The sequence below is a fragment of the Pelecanus crispus genome, chromosome 5, assembly GCF_030463565.1.
Source record: "Pelecanus crispus isolate bPelCri1 chromosome 5, bPelCri1.pri, whole genome shotgun sequence".
NCBI lineage: Eukaryota > Metazoa > Chordata > Aves > Pelecaniformes > Pelecanidae > Pelecanus > Pelecanus crispus.
The window spans coordinates 62,816,846-62,841,332 of NC_134647.1; the positions used below are offsets into that span (position 1 = coordinate 62,816,846).

The window sequence follows — 24,487 nt, forward strand, 5'->3', positions numbered from 1 at the left end:
AATGCTATAGGCTTGGAGAAGAGTGGCTGGAAAGCTGCCTGGCCGAAAAGGACCCCCAGGTCTCAGTTTTGGGGCCAGTCTTGTTTAATATTTTATCAGTGATCTGGATGAGGGGATTGAGTGCACCCTCAGTAAGTTTGCAGTTGACACCAAATTGGGTGGGAGTGTTGATCTGCTCAAGGGTACGAAGGCTCTACAGAGGGACCTGGACAGGCTGGATTGATGGGCTGAGGCCAATTGTATGAGGTTCAACAAGGCTCAATGCCGGGTCCCACACTTGGGTCAGAACAACCCCATGCAATGCTACAGGCATGGGGAAGAGTGGCTGGAAAGCTGCCTGGCTGAAAAGGACCTGGGGATGCTGGTCAACAGCCAGCTGAACATGAGCCACTCGTGTGCCCAGGTCGCCAAGAAGGCCAACAGCATCCTGGCTTGTGTCAGAAATAGTGTGGCCAGCAGGAGCACGGAGGTGATTGTTCCCCTGTACTCGGCACTGGTGAGGCTGCACCTGGAATACTGTGTCCAGTTTTGGACCCCTCACTACAAGAAGGACATTGAGTTGCTGGAGCATGTCCAGAGAAGGGCAACGAAGGTGGTGAAGGGTTGAGAGCATGTGTCTCATGAGGAACGGGTGAGGGAACTGGGATTATTTAGCCTGGGGAAGAGGAGGCCGAGGGGAGACCTTATCACTCTCTACAGCTATCTCAAAGGAGGTTGTAGTGAGGTGGGTGTTGGCCTCTTCTCCCAAGTAACTAGCGATAGGACAAGAGGAAATGGCCTAGAGTTGCATCAGGGGAGGTTTAGATTGGATATTAGGAAAAATTTCTTCACGGAAAGGGTAGTCAAGCATTGGAACATGCTGCCCAGAGAGGTGGTGGAGTCACCAATCCCGGAGGTATTTAAAAGACATGTAGATGTGGCACTTTGGGACATGGTTCAGTGGTGGACTTGGCAGTGTTAGGTTAATGTTTGGACTTGATGATCTTAAAGGTCTTTTCCAACCTAAATGATTCTATGATTCTATGAAATCTGTGTCAGAAAAGGACCATTTCACCTAGGGAGTCTATTGCCAGGCTTACCCAAGGGGAATTGCATCTCCATGTATGTGTTTCTGGATCTGCGTGAACAGGCTGGTTTGGGTTTTGAAGAGACACATGTAACAGGTTTTTTTCAAAACATCTGTTAATTTACCAAACTGACATAAGGTGCTAAAAAGAAAAAAAAAAAACTTCGCATTTGAAAGCTACTGCCCACACGACCTATGACCGTTCTCTAGCGCTAAACATTTAACCCAACATAACTATTTTAAAAAATACTTGTTTTTTCCAACTAACACACAAGAGGCTGTGAACCGAATTTAGACATATTTGGTATCTGGAAAAGAGAAAAATGAGACCCACTTTTGAACACAACCAAATCAAACCCATTAACAGAAAAAATGACGTATCAGAAGATAGAAGTGAGAGACCTGTGTCCTCCCCTCGGAAAGCTTCCCATCTGCTCCCAGAGGGACACAAGTCCCTCCATCCGCTGTGCCTCTGCAGGCAAGAGCCGCACTGCCATCATCATTTACTTGCAGTGGTTCCATAAAGGAAAAAACACTCAACACCTTGTTAATATTCTGCTTCCAGACTGAAAAATAAGGTTGGAAGGATTCTGGGAAATACATCTTACGATTTCAAATATACCAAAAATCAGTGATATAAGCAGAAAGAACATGAAGGGGGAACTCCTTAGATTGTAGAGGAGGCATAAAAATAAAAAAAAAAGTCAATGGGATTTTTCTCTACTGGCCTCAAGGGGAGCTGTGACTTCACTGACAGAGTGGGTTCCACATCTATCAGCATTAAGTCAAACACATGACAGTACATCAGCAAGAACATCTGTAGGCACGGCCACATCTGGTGAAGGACAGTGATTCATAAAGACCCTGTTGAGTCCCTCCCTTGACGTGATAGTTGTGAAATTACTAAGACTCATGTTTACAGCAACATAATAAGCCAGAGTCAGCTTTCCAAATTATTGGCAATAACAACTGCAATTACTAAAGATGACTAAATTTCATCCAAATCCAGTGTAATCATTGGTCCATGACTCCAAGAGTTTCCCTGATGCAGGTTTCTTTGATTTCCTCCTAGTACGGCTATATGCAGCTATAACTGGCAAAACCAGCCTGGAAAACCCTTTGGTGTGCTCTGCTCCACTTAAGATCATCACTTTTCCTTATCCCTCTCCCTCCTGAGGACTTCAGGAATTTCAGAAATTTGAACTCTTAATTCTAAGGAAGCATTTGGAAGGGCAGCAATAAATCTCCTCAGTTTACAAGTCTCAGAGAGCAAAACAGGGGAAAGAAAAAGAAAAAAAAAAAGAAAGAAAAAAGGCATCTACTCTTAAAAGCTGCCTGTACATTGAGACCTCCTCTTCTTCCAGACCTTTGTTTAATGTTCTGCTTGGGTACTTTAACTAGAAACATGTTGCCTCCCCCCACCTCCCCGAAATGAAAAGATAATTTAAACATCAGAAGAAAATACATTAAAGCATGTCATTTTGATGCAAAATGCTTTAAATGAATTGAATTTTTCTCTCCGTACAGCATTTAGTCTCCAGACATCAAACAGAGTCAGAAGGAAATAGACTGTCAGCTACTGAGAATGGAGCTTTCTGTCCTTAACACAAAGCTGACCCCTTTCTCCACCCCTTTATCATGTAGCCATGTTTATAAACTTTCAAAATAATGCCGGAGAACATTATACATGCATATGTAAGAGTCACAGTGCCAGCAGGAATTTATTTGGCCACTGGGCTAGGTTTTTAACCTATTTTTGCTTTATTTATAATTTAACCAAGTTCTCAAAAACATTATGGTGTCTTCTACTTTTTTAATTAAAAGCTCTGTCAGAGAGGGGGTAGCAGTAGCCTGTTAGTCAAACTGCCATCACAGACAGTGAGCCTAAACCAACAGTAAAAATTAGATAAGGACTGAGAAACCACCCAGGAAACCGAGCTCCCTGAGGCTATGCGTTAACTGCTCAGCCCCTATCTGGGTACAGTCCCCATTACTCAAGATATCTGCTCCCTATTCAAGAACTCCTATGCGGAATCTCACCCAAAACCACAAACGATCTCCCTGTTGTATTTAAGCTAATTTCACTAACTTAAAGTGATCTAACTTTAAGCAAACAGATCTAAGTGGCAACCTCCAAATGAAGTTAAGGGAACTTCACAGACCCAAGAGTAAGTCAGCTCCACAAACTTACAAAAATAGTCTAAATATTTAGGAGAACTTGCCCATCGTAGTTTACACAGCACATTAGCATCTGTGCCTTATTCTTCCCACCCCTCATTGTTTAATTGAATCTGCTTAGCAGATGGCAGCAGGCTAAGTTCACTCCAACAGGAACAATTACACATGCGTTTAATGAGATGCTCACCCGGGATTATTTGCCATAACCCATCACCACTCGCTGTCACAACGCACGAAGGTTGCAACCACTGTGCTAGTTCAGCCTCCAGCCTTCTCCCCCGCTGAGCTGGTGCTCCACCAGACACGGAGCCAGCTGCATCCCCACCACCACTCGCAACGCCTCTGCATCACACACCGCCGTAAGCCCTGAAACAGCATTTTATTTTGTTTTTCTCCATTTACCCCCCTCGTTTTGCTATCATCAGCTATTTTAAGTTTATTATAATCTTCATAAATATGCAGGTTCTTGCTGAATATCGGTCAACTGTATCGAAAAGATTCATTTTCTCAGGAACTTTCAAGTTCCTTTAAACCCAACATCTTTTAAAGACAACAGCTTTGTTCTTGTGGCACGTGGGAGAGGGCAAAACTTGATGCTCTTTGCTGTCTGCTCCTTATCTCTTAGGTACTGGGCTGAGAACAGTTGCTTCACAGTTATGTTCCAGCCCTGCACATGCTGCAACACACCTGCACATGCACACAGCGCACTTCAACTACTCCAATGGCTCGGTTTCATCAAGCAGATTTCCGCAAAGGTTTTGGACTTAAAAAATTAATTGAAAAAACAAAAGCAACTTTTGTTTTTCAATCCAAACTCTGAATTAAATTTCAAGATTTTGTTTAGAAAACAGCATTTTGTGCTGCCATGGCTTACCCAGCATGGCAAGCAAACTTTGCTTCATTCACTTCAGCTATTTCCGCCACAACACATCACTTTTCAAACACAACACTCAAATAAGCAAAATGGAAATTTTTTTCAAAACTTACTAGTTTTGAAGCATCTGCATTTTCCATACTTTGTTCCAAAAGTGAACTTCAGAAATAACATTAATTCCAGGTTTAGCCAGGTCTAAATTAGAAGGTCAGCGGAAGTGTAATTTTCTTTTCAAATTACCTAAACATTTGAGATGCTCACAGAGAAGTAACACTTGTCTGGCTGGCTGTATCTATCGTCTGTGTTTTATACGCACATTTAAACAACATGGGGCAGGCAGGGGCTGAGCACAGAGCCCTGCGCCATCCCTGGGGCCCCTGTGCCTCCAGCAACACCTGAATCCTGCAGCACGATGCTTGGCACGTCACTCATGCTCTTAATCCTCCCCTTCCCTTATTGAACGCAGCATTCACTTTAGCTATGCAAACAGAAGCCTTGAAAGAGAAAATCATGGTATCTGCAGGGACCACTGCAGGGACCACTGCAGGGACCACTGCAGGGACCACTGCAGGGACCACTGCAGGGACCACTGCAGGGACCACTGCAGGGACCACTGCAGGATTTCTGGTGATCTGTGACAGCTCCCAGACGCACAGACTTCAGGAGAGCCAAGCGATGTGTCCCTATGAGCCTGCAGAGGATGACCACAGCCTGGATGGAGTCCTGAGAAAGCTGGGGTTTGTTTTACAAATACACGTTTTCAACACATTAGAGACTTTTGACTTCCTAAGCTCTTTCATTACCTGTCTGGGTCAAAGCACTTGCAAGTCCCTAGAAAAATATTCTTCTGTGGTATCTAGATGTATCCTTTAATGACTAACTGCAACCAAGTGCTTCTCGGTGCCACCAGCCTGCCTCACTTTTAGCTTTGAGCAACAGGACAAATACTTGATAAGCAAGGTAAATCAGGAAGCGATGAGAGGATCCAAGGGCAGGGGTCCTTGAGGCAGGGCCAGGGAAGATTTGGGCCACCACCATCTAATGCCTCCCACAGGTGGGGTCTGACAGTGATGAATGGGCACAGCACCCAAACCCACCACTCCGGGTAGGACGGAGTCAGGTTTCCCACCAAACCAGAGATAAGGGGTAGCTCAGGTTTAGCTTAGTGGTGTGCCAAAACAAGGCTTAGGAGACTTTTATTCATAATTTGAAGCCAAAGGCAACTCAGTTTTAGATCGGAGAGATGACTCTAAACCAAGCTTAGCATAAAAAGTGAAATATTAACCGACTTGTTTGCTCAATTCCTTGAGATTAAAATAAACTCAGCAGCAATGCACTGCAGTGAGAAAACAACTTCAAAAGCCCCCAGTTTGACTGTCAGCACTGCATCAAAATAAACAAAAAATGCCACCACCCCCAAACCTCCAAGGTCCCCAACCAACTACAAGTGGCAACTGCTCTGCAGAGCAGCGAACCATTTGCACATCCCTTTATTTGCTAGACGAGATACGAATCCATCTCCCTACCAACAAAAATAATATTTTTAGAGACAAAGACAATCAGGAAAAACAAATACAGTAAAATATCCACTGAGCTGTAAAGCTGTTTTAGCATCTATACTACAAGACTTAAAAAAAAGAAAAAACCCACAACTTTCAGCAGATTTAGGACATAGGCTGATGTTACGTGTCATATTTGGGTAATGACAGGATGAAAAAACTCAAAAATATTAAAAAAGTATACAAAACAGCAGTAACAAAATGTACACGTGTCAAATACAAGCAGTATTAGCTCAGCAGGGCTGCAATACTTTTTAAACTTCAAGCAGCAACTAACCAGGGTCTGTTTCTTATTTTAAAGGTTAATGTTTTAAAAAGTGGTGAGCAAACAAATATATAACAAATCCTTTTTCTGATGAAACTCCCCAAGTGAGACTGTTTTGAGGGAAACCTGGGCTTCTGTCTGGAGTTTATTTTTGCAGTGTCTGAAGCCGTATCACGTTATGTTTTGTTACCATTTTTTAAAACCAAGAAACATTAAATAGTGGGTTCCCATGAGATCAAGGACATGCTTTATGTTTTTCTCTAAGAATGTACAATATACATATTAGAAACTAAAGCAAATTGGAGGAAAACATAGCAAAAGGCAAACTCGGTCAGATGAGAGCAATGATGGCAACAGCCCAGTATTACAGACCCTGCTCAGCCCAGGGACAGACACAGCAGCTGCGAGTCTAAATGGAATATCCCAACACCACACTGCAAATGCCTTTCTCTTTCTGTGGGTTTCAGAAAAGAACAAATTTTCAGGAAGGATTTAACTAATTAATGTTTTTTCATTATGTTATTTGTCAAGCAGCAACGGATATCTTTATTGGACAGGTAGACAAAGAGAAATGTGATGCAGAGCTCAAGCTCAAGCTCTGGGTTGGTGTTTTCATGGGGGTCAGAGCACAGGCAGCCTCTCCTCGGAGAGCAGGCACCACGAGCAGCATACAAAGACTCATACAGCTTCTGATTCTGCTGTCCTGGCCCAGTTCATCTCCTACCATCAATGTTTTGCTCAGAGAAGCTCTATATGTCACTAATGGGCAAGGCTGGGCTGGGCTCTATTATCTACGTTGCTGGAGTGTTGTTAAAACAGATCATCATTTGAAAGACTCCTTTGGCAGCTTCATTTAAATGATTTTTGCTTATTTTACATATAAAAGTTACACAAGATTACTTGGAATGAAGAGGAATTTGTGGGGAAAAAAAAAAAAATCAATTGTGCGAAAAAGCTCAGACTATCAGACATAACTTTTACATAAGCAAAGTGAACACAGAACCTCCTGGCACTCAAGATGCATTTGCAGACGCGTATCTCTGCATGCTCATACACACACCTTCATGGGTGCATACATTCCCCAATATTTGAGAAGGTTTTAAGCAGGAAAACATCATCTCTCTTCCCAATTCTTGTCTTAATGAAGATTGCTTACCAATTCACTGTTTACAAATCAAGCTATGATTATCTTCTGCCACATGCTGAGTTGGCCCATCGTATCTCCGCTCCCCGCTCTGCAGCCAGCACTGGAGCAAAACATTTTGCACAACACAGAGGACAACAGAAGAACTGGTATTCAGGTTTGATCTCAATTTTGATGGTAGAAAGCATCACAGTTAGCATTTATAGTTAATCTATTATCATTAGCCTATGGGAGGTGTAAATCTTTGGGATTATTTCAAGAGTCATATTCAGAAGGGGAGATGGTAATTGCTTGAAAACAGTCGAAGTAGAGCACAATTCTTATAAACATGTTTCCTTGGAAAACTTCAAGCATCTGTAAGGAGAGAAAACTATGGAAAACTGAGTAACTGCCAAAAATGCAATCAAGAACCGGCAGATTTTTTTGTCTTCTTTTTCAAGGGACCAGAGAAAAGGGAGGAAAAAAGAGTGAGAGGGGAAAATACCCTAAGAAAATTAGTTCCACATGTTAAAAAGATTATTCATTTAGCCAATGTAACTTGACTAAGGTTATACTCTTGACAATGTATATGGCAGTATTTCAGAAAAAGGAAAGTCATGCTACCCAACCTTAAAATATAAAGCAGATGGTCTTCTCAATAGGATTCCGTTTTTTCTCCCTACACTTATTCCTCATTCCAGCCTCTAGGACATGAAACTTAAAATATTTATATGCATTTTTTCAGGTGGAGAACTGTTTGATTACTGGACATTTTTCAACTCGCTGCGTTTTGTTGGTCCTCTTCCCCTTAAGGAGAACATAAATTTGAGCATTTCTCAGGAGCAAAATTGACCTGAAACTTCATTCTATTGGGAGAACTCTGGGTTTAATTTTTCCGTTTTGTTTTCAAGCTCATGTCAAAATGACTAAAAATGGGGAAACATTTAAGCAGCAAACCAATACATGTAAATAGATGCAATCCTATAGCCAAAAGAGCTTGATATCATTTCAGTATAATTACTGCGCTTGTCCAATTTGGTCATGAATTCAATATACAGCAAGTATGTAGAGGAAACATGGTTCAATTTATGTAACATTCCAGCTAGGACTGTGTAATTTTACAACAAAGTCAAAGAACACAAAAAACAAAAACCAAAGGGATATACACACACACGCACTAAGAGCACGTGATTTTGTTTCCTGACCTATTAAGGCAGAAGCTCTTGGGTTTTGTTTGGAGAAACGCTGCAGTGCAGGAACACTAAGTGAGGTATTAAAGACATCTACTTGAACTGGGGGGAAAAAAAAAAAAATCCAAGAACGACAAGCTTAAACATAGGAATTTATAGATCATAAATCATGACACTAAACTTCTGTGTATAAAATGAATGGGCTGATGCTAACATAATTACAGAACTGTTTTCTTTAAATGTCCAAGACTATAATTTTTCAGGATCTCTCAGCAGGAACCATCAACATACACATGATAAATATCATGATAACAGCCTTCCCCTGCAACTGCTGCTGCAGTGCTTCTTAACAATAACTGTCTAATATTGCCTGCACTCAGAAAGACACAAAAGTTTAAAACTTCAACACACACTGCAGTCAGTTCTCAGCTGTTTCCACACAAGGCACCAACACGTTTTTTCAAGAGAAAAATAATAGATGAGTAACAACCTGAAAGAGACCGTCTGTAAGTACCTTCCTGTCTGAGTCAGTGTCTGTAATAAAGAGTACAAGAGTACTCTCATATGATAATATTATTTGTATTAATAAGTACAAGAGTTTTAAGGTCACCTGTTTACATATCTCATTTGCATTGTTTTTCTTTAATATAATCCGCACCCTTCCTTTTTTGAGTGGAAGGAAGAGGGAGCAATTCTTTACACTCCTAAATTCAGGAGGTTTAATTTCTCAATTAGGTTAAAAAATTAACTCAAGAAGATAAATACTTTGCATCAATTATTACCTTAATAATTTTCTCCAACCTGGATGTAAAGTTATTTGAAAATAACTGTTACATTTCAAATTGACCCAGAGCTTAAAATTGACTTAAGCTTGACCCTCTCACGCTGCCCACACAGAGGTGAATTCAGTCATACCAACTTTCAGGCGCAAGGCCTCACCAAACCTGATGAAGTCCTTTGAGACCTGCACACCGACAAAGGCGATGCCTGCAGAGGGTGATACCTCTGGCTGCTGAGCTGCTCGGGTTAACTCATTTCCCCATTTTCACACGGCTGGTTTTGGCACGCCGGCTCATATAGGTGCTGTGGCTAGAAAAATCAAGCTCTTGACACAGATTTACAGGACGGCATATATATTAAAAAAATCTTCCAGTTTAACATCAGAATATTTTATGGGTTAGAAAGAAATAATTGCTGCACATACTGGGGCTATATCCCACCTGCAGACGTAGCCTCCCAAAACACTTCTCAAACCAAATCTGGTTTATGCAGTGGCTGTGGGGGCCAAAGGAGTACAGATGGGGAAAGGATCCGCATTTGCCTATGAACTCTAAGTGGAAACAGCATCCATGGCAGTAGCAGCCAGAGCGCACGTGCAGGAACAGGCTCTCGTGGCAGCATGCGTTACATGTGCAAAGCTCTCCCTGCGCCTGCACACCCGCGTGCCAGGGAACGTCGCGTGCTCCTGGAAGAGCTGCCCAGGGCTTGGGGAGTCCCACCCTCGGAGGTACCCAAACCCAACAGGGCAGGTCCCCCAGCTGAGCAGGGCGCAAGGACCTCAGGAGGTCCTGTCCCACCTCAGCCACTCTCCAAATCTCTGAGGACATGGTGGCAGTCCTAGAGGCTGTAACTCCCCCACTAAAACTGTGGACCAATCACCAGATTTTTACAAAAGCAGGGAAGAGTTGGTTTAATTTGCACTCTTTCCAACCTTGAAATTTGAAATCCCCTCGTACTCTGGGTGAGCTTTAGGAAACAACATTTCACTTTACTTAGCTACTAATGAAAAGAGAATTACCCATCAACCAGCACTGGAAATAGGATATTTCTCTTCTTGCTTCCAAAACAGGGGTGGAATGAACTCACAGAGCAAGCACACTAACGGACTGTACTATTTGACAACTTCTCCCTGTCACATTTTGTGAGCCAGATGACCACCTGACACTATCAACAAGACTAAAGAGATCTACAGCAAACATAAATGCATTATCCTGGACCCCAAAGAATAACATACAGATGGAAAGTAGAAAATAATTGCTAGGTCAGTAAAGCAAAGACGACGACCTCTAGAAGAAACTGCTAAACCACTTTTCCAGGTGAATCGCTAGTGCTCATCCAAGGTTGGCGATAACACCCACGCTCTGCAGAACAACGGCCAGAGGAACAGAGCTGGCCCACGGCACCCAGCAACCCACCTTCAAGTGGCTCCTGCTGAACAGAGGTCAATTGGTCCCTAGGACTACTTTTCCCTCATTCATTCACAGAGCTGTGGTCCAGCATGAGTCACCCCTCTGTGCAACAAAACCTTGCAGAAACACTCAATGGGAGCTGGCCGATCAACCGTCCTTCCTCATGTTTAACTTGTTATCTCAGGACACAGAAGGAGGTAGAGCAACCCGCAGAAAACAGATGTAATCTGCTGGAAAGAGCAGAGCCATTAGATGTTATCGGTTATCAAAAAAAAAAAAAATTAACAATTGAGACTAAGGAGAGGCTTATGAATTGAATTCCTACAGCACTTCAAAGCAATCAGTGCATGAATGCAAGCATTTATTCCTCTAATTAAAAAAGGAAAAAAGCAAGCAAAATAGAAAGACATCATTTACATGAAAGAGGGGGGAGGGGGAAAAAAAAACCCAAACCAACCAACCACCAAAACTCAAACAAAACCTCCAGTGTTAATCAAGAGCAGAGTAGACTCCAACCCAGAAAAGGGAGAGAAAGCTCCAGATTTAATGAGGAATGGTGCTGAAGAAGAGGAGCAAAACTTGCCTCAGCATTTTCTGTAGCACTCCTGCCAAGCGATCCCACAAGAATTTCTACATCCAGCCTTCAGGAATTCAGACGTTTCGCAAAGAAGAGTCCTTTAGCCTGCACCCGCATTGTTTTACAAACAGAAGAGGCTGCAAGCCAAGGGTGGGGCTGCAGGGTCCTTGACTGCAGGTCCCAGAAGATGGGACAGTTCCACCAAGGCAGCTGCTGAGATGGGAGAGGGCTCTGGCCAGAGGGACCTGCTGCAGACCAAGGTGTGCTTGGCACCAAGCAAAAGAGCTTTTTCATATTTTGCTTTTTAGTGGTCTCACTTTGTTTTTACAAAGAAAGTCATCCTAATAAAAAAGGAGAGAGATGGCTCTCTGGCATACCTCTCTTTTCCATGTCTATACCGGGTCTCCCCAATATAGACAACCAACATATCACCTATGTGTCCGCTTCTCCATATGAAGAACACTAGACAGTTCCGAGTTTGCTTAACATTAGCACCATTCAAGCGGGGGCCATTCAGGTATGCACAATTATTTCAGTTAAACAGAATCCATGATATGACATTTAAGTACAAATTTTTGTAGATACTATATTGGTCTCCAAGACTCCCTGACAAATGTTGTCATTATTCAGGGAGTCATTTAGCCAGGGCTTCAAAACATAAAAACAACCTCAGCTCTGCTTGTTTCTCTTGCCACAACAGCAACTTCAGCATAAATCAAATTTGAAGAAAAGACGACTAAGCAGCATAAAAGGCTTATGAAAAAAATTAGAACACAAACCAGAATTTCTAATCTGCTGCTCTAATTATTTGAATATTGGCAAACCAGTATTTATCATTTTAAATAAATAAATACACACCATGAAAAGTGTCATACACTATTGTTGGATGAACAGCCTACAGTATCTCCTAACTAAAAATAATTATTTCAGCCTTCTAAAAATTGGTTTTGTTGAAATTATTATAAATCTATGTATCTTTCAAACACGAAGTAGCAAGACATTAGACTGAACCTCAGTTTTAAAATCAAAGTATGCACTCTTCTGATGAGCTGCTGATTAACAATACTGAGGTGAACATCTGAATGATTTGTGTTTGAAAATGGATGCTACAAATTAGCAGTTGAAATTTGTACGAATTCCTCTCCCCCCCAAAAAAAAATCTCTAAAGGCATTCCACCTGTCCGAAGATGACCCCTCAGATTACAACACAGGATTTTTCTCGTTTCCACACAGGCACCTTTTCCTTAGTCAGTGGAATATCTTTTTGCAGCTATTTCAATATATGGGATACTCTTCACCATGTGGTCAGAGTCCTGTGGTTTCACAGTAAAGCCATACTTCCTCACAGTCACTGCAGGAGGAGTTTTCTGCTGGGGCTGTCCCAGATCTCCCATTGTTTACCCTGGAGTTTTCAAGAGAGAAACGTGCTATTTCCAGCTCCAGCAGACCTGCACTACTATCAGCTTCTGTAAGCCATTACTTTTAAGAAGCCTTTGCAAAATATACTCACTATAGGATAATGAAGGTTGATCATTTCCTGAGAGCACTAAATAACATGCACACATAATAGTGAATACAAATATTATATAGGTATTGAAGGTAAATAAAATATTTCTCAGTGTGATTCCTTTTCACTCACTGAAAAGAGATGTAACTACTTTAAAAGAAGATGTATAAAGACTAATTCTTCTAACTTATACTTGAGTTTGCAGACACACATGCTGGAGATTGAGTAGCATCACCTGTTCTCCATTTCCTGAATCCCTCCTCTAATCTTAAAGGTATGACAATATTCAGTAATTGTGCTCCTTCGGCCCTTCAAAAATACTCTTATTTATTTCTAAGGTTCAATTTCTTCGTGAAAATGCTGAGAAAAGGAGCAAGGGGTGCGTGGGGTTTTTTTTTGGTTGGTTGTTTTTTTGAGGGATTACCAAAAGAGAAGAAAGCATGGGGTTTTTTTCCTAAGAAAACCTGGAATCCTTTATCTGAATATTCATCCGCTTCTGCAGATTATTAAAAACAAACATGACAACAGCGGATTTAATCAGTTTAATGTGGACCTGCTCAGGTGTCAGCACAGCGGTGTAACACAGCTCTGGGGGACAGAAGAGCCAAAGAGGCTCCAGAAGATGCTGCACAGGCAGCTCGCTCATCCCTTCCCACCACCACCACGCTGCCCCATGCCACCACTCTGCAGACTAGTGTCCTTAATGTTAGACTTCATCGTTTGTCGAAACATGGAAATAAACCATCCACCATCCAAAGGGACCCTGCTCAACCACCTGCTGCAAGGAGTTGCCTTTTGTAACGGACCAGTTTTGGCAGTAAAGATGGAAAAGCCCCAGGTTAAAGGACCAAAACTGTAAAGCACCTTCACACGCAGATCACTCATGGTACAAAAAGGATCGTTACTGTACCTACTCATGAAACAATGAGTCCGTGATCATCCTCATCTGAACTATCCCTTTACACTCCCAGAGATGCAGGAAAGCATACACCACATCAACCACATTAACCTAGTTATCCTTAACTGCCAGGATCGTATAGTCATTCCACACTATTTAAGGTAGAAGTTTATTTCTGGATGTTTAGAAAAAGTTGAAGTTTTTAAGGGACTGTATCAGTATGCAATCTTGTCATACGATTATCACCCAAGCCTCCAACTCTGGTTGGAAAAACCACACGTTTCTCAGACTGGACTTTTATTGTGGCTAGTATTATTACTGAAAAATACAGGAAAACATGCAAGAAAAATCACAATGCAAGAGAGCTGCAAAGCAAAGAGGAAAGGCGAAAAAGAAAACAGCTTTCAGGATGTTTAGAAACAGCCTAGATTTTTTTAAGACAGGTTTTTTCCTCTATTTTGAGTGGGTTTACCCCCAGCACAACCTTCCAAGCCCAGAGAAGAGGAGAGCAGACTGGACTGAGAACTGCACTATCCCAGCTCTAGAGGCCAGAATTAAAATCTAGAATTGGCTAACATCAGATTTATGTTTTACAACCTAAAAAAACATATAGAAAACACATAAGATAATTGCTACAAACCTATAAGCACAGTCCTGGGACCCTGCACGTCCACATAATCTTGTAATTTACGGTCAACATAGCATAACACTGTGAGGACAGGAGGAACGGAGCAGACAACAGAATTTGGGAGCCGGTTTCCACTGTAAGAAAGGAAATTAAACTGAAGGGAACCAACTTTTCAGTTGGCAGTATTAATTCCTTTTATGACACGATGTCATCACCAGTTGGGTTATACCTATTAAAAAGATCAAAAAGGACTCATGGTACACACATTGTTAAAATTAAAACAGTGACAGAGGCAATTACTATTTTTCATTCCTTCTGTAAATATTACTACAAGCTGCTTTTTCACAAAATGTTTACACACTATGATGCCAGCTCCACTGCTCCTGGTAAATGAACACAATTAAAACAATTTCTGTTTCAAAGCAGAAGAGAATTATTTGACTTTTTTTTTTCATCTCAATTCATGTTTAACTTTGTCTAAATAAAATATTTTGGAACCTCTAGAGAAAAGGCTGTTCATTTATTCAAAATAAATCTCTGCTGTGATTTCCTTCAGAAGATACTACTTATAGGAACTCTCTTATTTAAGAAGCACTCATGCTGATCATGTGTACAGTGTCATCTTCATTAAAAATAATCAAGGATCCCTAGGCAGACATTTGCATTTGAAATTATAAAATCTCAGTGTTTCATAGTACTGCAAGGTTTCCTACCATTCATTCATATTTAATTTTTGAGGATGCTTCAGTGCACATAAAATATTTATCAGTCAAAGGGGTTTTCAAATTAGAATGTTTAGTATCAGCTTCTTCCCCAAAATAGTTTGTATTTCATTTTCAGTAAATCCAAGCTTTCATTTGTTAAATTTCATCAAATTCAGAAATACAAGATGTCAATGAAAAGCCTATATTTGCTACATGCTATTACATTAGGAAAAAAAAGGTATTTTACTAAAACCTGCAATTCTTTTAAAGCATTATATAATAATTCTATTCTTTATGAATACACAATGAATTGTGCTGAACAGGCATCTAAACATTACTCTGGTGGAAGCACAGCTTCTGATGTTAAAACTGAGCATGAAGCAAGGCCACAAGCTTGCCGAGCCTCATTCAGTGCATGAGCGCAACAGGACTGACTGGCAAACCTGAAATTGAATTAAGGATTTAAGGCTGTATAGAGACCACCTCCAGCTCAGCAACCTAAATAAATTCCCTTTCTTTTCCTTTTCTGTGCAATTATCTATGTATTGCACATCCATCTGAACATGTGGAAATGACACTGTAATCCACTTTGGTATCAGGATTAGCGAGTTCAGACACCAAGGAGAAATAAAGGCATTAACGTTACTTTGAATGTAGACAGAATTGAAGTAGATTAATGCTACTCAGGGAATAAATATTCCTGTTGTCAAACACAGTTACTACTACACTGGTATCAGTATTTGACAGTTAAAAAGCGGGGAAAAGAATTATTAGAAGGAAATTTTTCATTATGCTGATACTGATAATTTATCTTAACAAATTAATGAATAAATTTTAACTTTAATAAATTAATAAATTGCTGATACCCACAAATTAACTTTACCTCCCTGTTTCAGCATGCAATCTGTATTTTAGTTTCCAAAAGCTTTCTACACAATTTAAATGTGTGTTTTCATAATATACTTTTTGCTACACAGAGACACTGGGAGCCAACAGACCCACACTGAAAACAGCTTCACACTTCTGTCTCACATCCCCAGCTTGACTTTAATTCTTTCTATGTCTTTTCACTCTAAATATAACAAGGATGCAAACACAAGGCTAAGGTTACAAAATCAAGAGCATCAGGCAATATGAAAGTTCAAAAGATTCCAAAAAGTGACGTCCATCCTAAAATAGATATGATGAAGCACAGTAAGACAAAATAATGGCACGAATTTCAGGGTTCAGAAGGTATCACAGAATATTGAATTTCTTAAAAAGAAAAATTAAATCTTCTGAAAATTCTGAAAGCCTTATGTCCATGCAAGGCAAAGTCCTTTCTCTAGTGTCTCGTAACACATTAAAAATCAGGGTTTTAAACAATATGGTGTTCTCCCTACACCTGCAAATGAATGAATAATAAGTGGCAATATGAAGCAGCTGCATCTTACAGTGGAGGATTTACCGACTTTCACACTATATATATATTTTTTAAGTAAAAATTATGATGTGGCAATTATAACAATATCACTAAGTATGAAGTAAAAGCCACCAATTCACACCTGCGTCTTCTATATTTCCAGACAACATCTCTGGCTTTACAGCATCCCTCGCCCCCACATGCCAGACTTGGCTCCTGCCTGCTCCCTCCTCCACCGTGCTTCCACTCTCATCCACAAAGTGAAGTTTCCAGTACGAGCATTATCTAATAAAAACATAAATTATCCGGGCAGAAAACATACCACAGTATGCACTCTGTTCCACATGTTAAGAATTACAAGGTGGTGACCTTCGCATCAAACTACAAAAAAGCAGCATGCTAACCAAATCCTCCCCAAGTATGCAGCAGACAGCCAAGAAATATCCGAGCGTATCATCTGAAGATGAATGATAATTACAGAAGTTTAAAACAATTTACAAAGGCATTCTATTTGATGAACATAGCAAGCACTAGTTGCTTACATTAATTCAATATTTTTTCATTTATCTGCATCCAATTTCCACCTATTCACAACCACAAGCTATTATTCATGTAAAAGTGATTTGAAAAGCTGATGTCTTGCTGCAAGCTGCTCCTCTATTCAACCAAAGCAGCAAGGACACAGAGATTTTCTTCAAAGCATGAAAATCAGAGCGAAACCTTTACAATCCTTTTCACAGTCTAGAACGCATTTGCATGACAAAATTTAACAATTACAAGGACTTGGAATTTTTTTTTTATGTCATTATACTAGCAATATGAGAATGAAACAGAGAATCATTTCCAGATGGTGTCCTGGTTTGGTTTGGTTTGTCAGCTCTACAGGGTTTGAGAAGGTTTAGTTGCTTGATCCTGGACTGCTAACAATTCAGAGACCTTCTTTTCCAAACCAAAATTAAATATATACCTTCCTCCTACCTACCCTAACCTCTTACCACATCACTCTACACACCCCTCCTTGCTCAGACCCCCAAAAGTTATCAGGAAAGTTTCTGGTTTAATTTTGCTTGTACCAAATGCAGCCCCCGCTAGCCATGAAAAAAGAAGGCATAACATGTGACCTAACGTATCTTTGTCTTTCATTTGCAGAGAGATGCAGTTATCTTTAATCTGGATAATTAAAACAGTAATTTCAGTGTAACACCTGCCCCCTACTCTAATCTGTCATTTTATAGGGGAAATTTCAGTGCTCCTCTCGCTTAAAATAAAGAAACCCTGAAACATAGGACACTCGTGCAATAAAGCTATCAAATGCATACAGTGCAGAAGAAACCAGTGGAAAGAAGGTTATTGAATTAGTTTTTGATGTGTTTCTTGTTGAAAGAGTGGACAAAATAAGATGAGCGGTTTCTACAGTGTCAATGACATTTTAAGTTTTAAACTAACTTTGCAAGTTGTACTTTAAGAGTTTGGGATGTCCTGTTCAAGCACCAAAACAGACCTGAAAGACAGATGGAGGAAAAATAAAAAACAAACCCAAACAAAACAACACAAAAAACCCCCAACTCTGCAAGATTCAGCTGCTGACAAAGCCCTAATATAAACATATATATTGGGTAAAAAAAAAAAAAACAAACCAAAAACCACACGTTCTGAGCATTTATTCCATCTCTCCATGGAGAGAAGGCACACACTAACCTTGGGCATGGTACGCTTTTGCAACAAACACAAGTTTGAAGAGGACCTTCCAGCTGCTTGTACCATAGCTTTGAGCTACAGAATAATTTGATGAGTGGAAGCTCTCTCTTTTGATGGAATCTGCCTCTTCTAAGGTCAGCACTAACCAGACCTGACCCCAAGCCCTGGTTAGGTTTCCATAATGTTCTCGGAGAATCACAGAATAGTTTGGGTTGGAAGGGACCTTTAGAGGTCATCTAGTCCAACCCCCCTGCAATGAGCAGGGACATCTTCAACCAGATCAGGTTGCTCAGAGCCCCGTCCAACCTGACCTTGAACATTTCCAGGGATGAGGCATCTACCACCACTCTGGGCAACCTGTTCCAGTGTTTCACCACCCTCATTGTAAAAAAATTCTTCCTTCTATCTAGTCTAAATCTACCCTCTTTTAGTTTAAAACCATTACCCCTTGTCCTATCGCAACAGGCCCTACTAAAAAGTTTGTCCCCATCTTTCTTATAAGCCCCCTTTAACTACTGAAAGGTTCTCCTTTACCTCTGCAGACCAAAGTCAATCAAAATGCCATCAGATTTAAGGACTACTTTTTAGAGACACAAGTTTTGCTCACAAAGAAATCTCTGCTGTCAGGCTTCAGGGTCTTTTCACATCTCTCTGTGTATTAAATGCTAATAAGCAAACCCTCCAATTTACATTCTGTGAACACAAACAGTTAAACAACAATTTTAGATCTGTTTTGTCACTGTACACACTTCACTCTCATATAACCAGTCCCACTCAATGATTATTGCTGAAGTTCAATCCCAGCAGCTCAGCCAGCTGCTCCAGCAGCGGCAGGGCAAGGAGGCACCTCTTGGCGACACACTTTTCATAACAGAACAAGTGAGTATGTGCCTCTGAAGGATGAATTCTTTGAGACTGGCATACAGTGATCACCCGTTTTTAAAACTGGCAAGTTTTAAAACACCATTATTCTTTACCTCAAAGAGTATAGCTGTATATACATGAGCAGCAAATCTGCCTTAAGAAATATTCACCTCAGCACTTGTGCTATGCTGGCACCACTGTTTGCTGGGGCTGTGCTGAACCCCTGTAATCCCAGGGTTTCATTTCAAGGATCCAGTTTATACTACAGCCCCACAAATAGTTGCACTAACCGCAAACCTCAGCGGAGAGATGGGGCAAACAGCCAAGGAAGGAACCTCTGAAGTTCTTCAGCTGCAACATCAAACCCACATGGTACTTACAGGCATTGGTAGTGCTTGAGGGATGTCGAGGGACGTCAAGCATTCAACACAGAACGGACCGCTATATGTTCAGTAGTAATCACTCATTAACTACCACTGAGCTGCCAGCATTGTGGAAAGTAGTAGGTTCCACCCTGAATTTGCTACATGAAGAGATGCGCTGGCATGCAATAGAGGTAGCACGGTGCAATCTGACATCCAGAAAACAGCATAATGCAGCTGGACATGCAGAAATTCAGAAATTACTACACAGCACATTGCAAAAAACATGACTGCTAAAACCAATACTGACCAAGTGGTACAGCTCACAAAATATGAAGTCCATCAGGCAGTTTTTAAGCCTGATGCTCATTTACTCATTGATTTGTGCTTCATTGGAAGCATACAAGACCCTTTCAATGTAAATAAATTGCATTTGCAACCCCCTCAAGGCATTTACACCATTAGTGATGTAGACCAGTACTAGTGAAAATGAGACCTGGTTTCCCATTTTTTCCTCTCAACTTTATCTTCCCTGCAGTTAAACTGTATTTTACTTAGTCTCCAATTTATTTGTTCTATAGTCTCCTGAATAGCTGCATTTAAGACAAACACCCTTATTAAGCAATTATTGTTCCACCTGTTCTGAAGATAAACATTAAAAAAAGGTGCAAAAAAGACTCTATATTTCCTGCCTGCTAAACGTTTTCCAGATAAAGTACTCACGAGAATAAATGCACTTTAGCAAAGCTCTGGCAACAGCATCTGTATGAAATACTTGTTTTCTTTAGCATTGAATTGCAAAATTATAATTAAATTGCTGCTTCTGGAACATCTTGCTACCATTTTTCTTTTTCAGGTTGATTTCATTTAATCTCAGATAAAACAGATTTGTTACAAGAAAGGGACAGGGAAAGAGGGATGATCCCCCAGGGTGGCAGGACCCGCAGGACTGCCATAGCTGCACAGGAACATGCCACCTTCTGCCTCCCACGTACAACAGCAGATTGAGTGTTTTATTTCAGCCTCTCACAATGCACATGTAATGACTATTTTCTGAGCAATAGTGTTGACTATATACTCTGGGATCAACATTAAAATTTCAGCCTTTAAAGAAAAGTAAAGGAGTGCCATAAGAAAGCTCCATACTGACAGCACAAGCACGAGATTGGATTTCAAAATTCCAAAGCGCACAGAAATTTCTGCCAGCTGCAGACACTGTTCCTGGGAAATGATACTCTTGACACTGTACTGTCACGCAGGAGTAGCAGCAAATGCCACGCTGTGTTCATAAATAAAGAAATATTTTCCAATTTCTGAAGGCAGGGAACACCTATCTATTTCTCAAACTTCTCACAACATACTTACCAAAATTCTCACATAAACCACAATATTAAAGGCTCTATCAGCAGGGAGAGCTGGAAAGAGTTGGGGAATACCCACAGGGATTATTATACCAGAAAACACTGAAATTGCACAGAGCAGCCAGCCTCCTGTGAGGAGCACGATTAGCACGTTAGTTTAATTCCCGCGCATCACTCCAGTCCACCTGCATTCCCGCAGCGTCAGACCACGGCCCTTTCTTCATGTATTAATTTCATACACTCCTCTCTCACAGGCAGGCAGGGAGCTAACAAGCAGTCCCCCAGGCTTAGTCTGTAGAGGAAAACTGGCAGCAGGACCACAGCTGTTGCCTAATAAGATCTTCATATGAGAAGGCTGAGGAGCTGCCCAACACAAGCAGTCAAGCTGGTTTTAGAGGGTTTTATTTATTTTGAAGCAGCCCTTTCAGACAGTAAGCTGCTTCCTTACCGTTGCAGAAGTTATGAGCTCATGATGGTGTAGTGAAAAGGTCTTGTGTCAATCAGCCAGAGCTGCGCCAAATTCTTCCAGACCCCATCTCCTGTTGGTTGCTTACTGATGGTGCAGCAGATTTTTAGGTTCACAAACCACTGAAGTCTTTGTGAAAGACTAGCAACTGGTTGGCTTTCATAGCTTCCAGCATAAGATCATGATCTCCTGCATTCAAAAAAGGCTCGCTTTGATATTCAGGAGATAAAAACCAGACTATTTCACTTAGTTTGAAATATGCCAACCTAGATGGCATGTTCTGCATAAAAAAGTTCAGAAGAGAAAACAATGCATGCAAATAGCACTAACCAGCTGGAAACACTTCCAGGACCAACAGGCTACCACACGGCCATAGAGAGCACACAAGGTTGCAAGACAACAGTGACCTCAAAACATTCCTACAACAACTCTCCCTTCCAGGTATTCAAAACTTCATGGGAAAGCAAGTGTAACCCGCGCACAGTGGCAAGAAACACATTAGATAAGGCAATTATCTGCTCCATCTGGACAGAAAAACACTGACTGAAGAAGGTGCAAGCCATGAAAATCCATCCAACCGTTCATGAAAGCCCAGGCTAGTCTCAGGGTGGGGAAAGGAGTCCTGGTTTACTGCACGGGTGGGTGCAGCCAGCTGAGAGAGCCCAAGGGATGGACCACAGGCCTGGTGGCAGTGGAGGGGCAAGCAAGACCTTCACCTCTCAACAAACAGGATCAGCTCAACCGCTTTTGTAACCCTCCTGAATACATAGTTTGCTATTAGAACTAAGCCACTAGGCTGTAGGATGAGTCAGTTTGACAGATCCTCACTGAAAATAAAGCAGGTTCTCATAAGCTTGCTCTGCAACCCTAGGCCTGATACAGCAAGGAGCATGTGCCCAGAGAATGACCTCCTCCTTGCGCAGCAGCAAGCCATGAGGTTGGACGTGCTGTCATCCGCCAATGCATCTAGCCACAACCTGTGTCTGAATCCACAACTCAGAGTTACTTGCTCCCTACTTCACTGGAGTAAATCCAAAACTGTATTCAATGATTGCAAGTTAAGATGTCCTTTGCACCTTCTATTTTCATTGAATTAAAACAAGAACATTTAGAACCTAGTTTCTCACTTCAGTATCTGGATAGGACAATTTTACTAACAGTTTATAAACAAAAAAAGTAATCAATTGTAGCGCACTGCCTATGTTTTAGGCCACTGTAACACCTACAGATACTGTAGCAGAAGCAAATCCTACCACTTTACTTGGAAACTGCACCCTCATCAGTCACATCTCGCTCTACAACTCAACTTATTAGGATTTCTTCAGGACTTGTCCCTCAAATCAAAAATAGATACCAATCAGGAACAGGCTCATAAGTTTATCAACTTAAAACACCCACTTTTGGAGGAGAAATAATTTGTTCAGACATCTGGAGTTCCCAAACTAAGTGGAATGGCAGAGGGAAAAATGAACAAGGCAGGACTATATGACCTGTACTCTCTTTTTCTATCCAGCTATATGGATATAGGGAACCTGTACTCACTTCATATTGCATCGAGTCCCAGAAAGTAAAATAAACTTCATTTAAAACTGTCTGAATATCTAGCATTGAATCTGCTGTAGTACCTGAGATTTGAACTATTTATCAAAGTCCTTGTGCTAAGTGTTGCACTTTATTTTAGATATTTCTCATCTTTGCCTTGTCTTGGAAGGTTATTGTTAACCGCAGAGATTACATGTACGTTAACACCCCGATTGGTATCCCCATTATCAGCAGAAGAGGCTTCTCAGATTTAAATCTGTATTCAAAAAAGACAAATTTCTACATTGTACTTTTACACTGTGACATTTTTAACACACACTATCAGAGGAGGAGCAAAAGCAATGATCAAAACTGAGGAATTCCATGAACTGCCCTCAGATGAGCTGCAGTGACAGCAGACCTGGCTGCACACTGCTCTAACCGCATGTCTTTCTGGGTAGGAACATACCGAGCAAAAGAAACGGCAAAAAAAATCCCCTGCCTTTTCCTTAGGATTTGCCTAGACAGAAACAAAAACCGACACCACGTTTTGCACGGAGCAAGATGTTCTGTTCTGATTTCACAAACCCATTTATTTATTAACTCCTTTGTTCCAATAGATTTCTATTTTAAACACAACCTACCCCCAAAAGCCACATTTATGTTTTCAAAGATTCTTAATTTTCCTTTCTCTAAGGCACTACTATATTTCCTTGTCCTTGGAGAGTTTTATCTGGGATTATACATATGTACCAAAACACAGCTGTTGCACTTCTCTTCTCCTTTATTTTTTCCACATAGAAAAACCTGCCTCTATCAGCCATGCAATTAGCTGCTCACTATCAAAAGACTGCTTTGGCCTTTCATCTTCTTGAAAACTGGATTCAAGTGAGAGGGTGTCATGGAAACTGTGTCTCAGGTCATTTCCTGTTTCAGTTTTTAGTCACCAAAAATAAAATAGTAATAACAATAATACTGGGGTTTTTTTTCTGATAAGAAAATTTAAAAAATATTCTTCATGAGAAATCTTCATCTGCCAAACTAGAAACCTGATTTTCAATTCAATGTTCAACTAACTCTTCCCTAAAGAAACTGAAGATCAAATGTGAAGAACACAATCTGCGGCAAATATGCAATGAAATTAATGATTTTTTTTTTTTAAATCTCTAGCTTTCAGACCATATATGCTTTTTATAGTTCACAGTACTACCATACAGCATACACTGTGTTTGTTTCTCTACATATTTCACTAAGCAAGTAGGATAGAAAAGCATTAGATAATTATATAGGGGATTGCTATCAAACCACAGAAGTTTCAGATGCTTTATCTACTCCAAATACCTCCTTCTACACACTAACAATCTCAATTACCTCTTGCTTTTGCAAAAACAGGTCAAAGCTTGCTGAATTTCATTATTACAAAAGAGTTGCACTTGACTGGTAAAGGCACCAAAAAAAAAAAAAAAAACAACCCAAGAAAACCAAACAACTTACAGAAGACACCAAATTCACAAACATGACAAATTTCAACCAGCTGCTTGAGGTTACAGGTAACATGACATTTGTGCAACAACACGTCCACAGAAGGACTAGCGAAAGGTGAGATTTGCAGCGATGCAGCATGTATTTTTGTTTATTCATCTGAAACCAGCAAGATGTTAACATGAACCTTTATCCTGAGCCCACATGCAACCTGCTAAAATAGACTACTTGGGTGATTGCTGGGAAATCCCTGTTCTGTGCTCCTGACAAAGTTCCTGCCAATATTAATCAGAAATTACTTAATTCCCACAAGTTCTGAACGTAAAACTTTCACACCACCTTGCAACGTACAGTTCTTACGTATGAGATCAATCTCAATCTGACTGATCATTTTAATAATGACATGGTTTTGAGGAACTGTCATCAGGAGAAATTTGGAGCAGGGACACTCTATGGTAGAAAACTGCCAATTTATCTATATCCATATTACTGGGAGAATGGCTGATTTCCGATTCCAGCAATTGGTGCTGCCATCTCAAGTTTCTGAGCCCTGCAGGACACAAGTCCTTGTTT

General features: G+C 40.7%; 1 protein-coding gene across 1 annotated transcript in view; it reads right to left on the reverse strand.

The window, feature by feature from the left end:
- CACHD1 (cache domain containing 1) overlaps positions 1 to 24,487 on the reverse strand; it is a 113,872-nt gene that overhangs the window by 74,588 nt on the left and 14,797 nt on the right. The gene's annotated exons all lie outside the window — the stretch shown is intronic.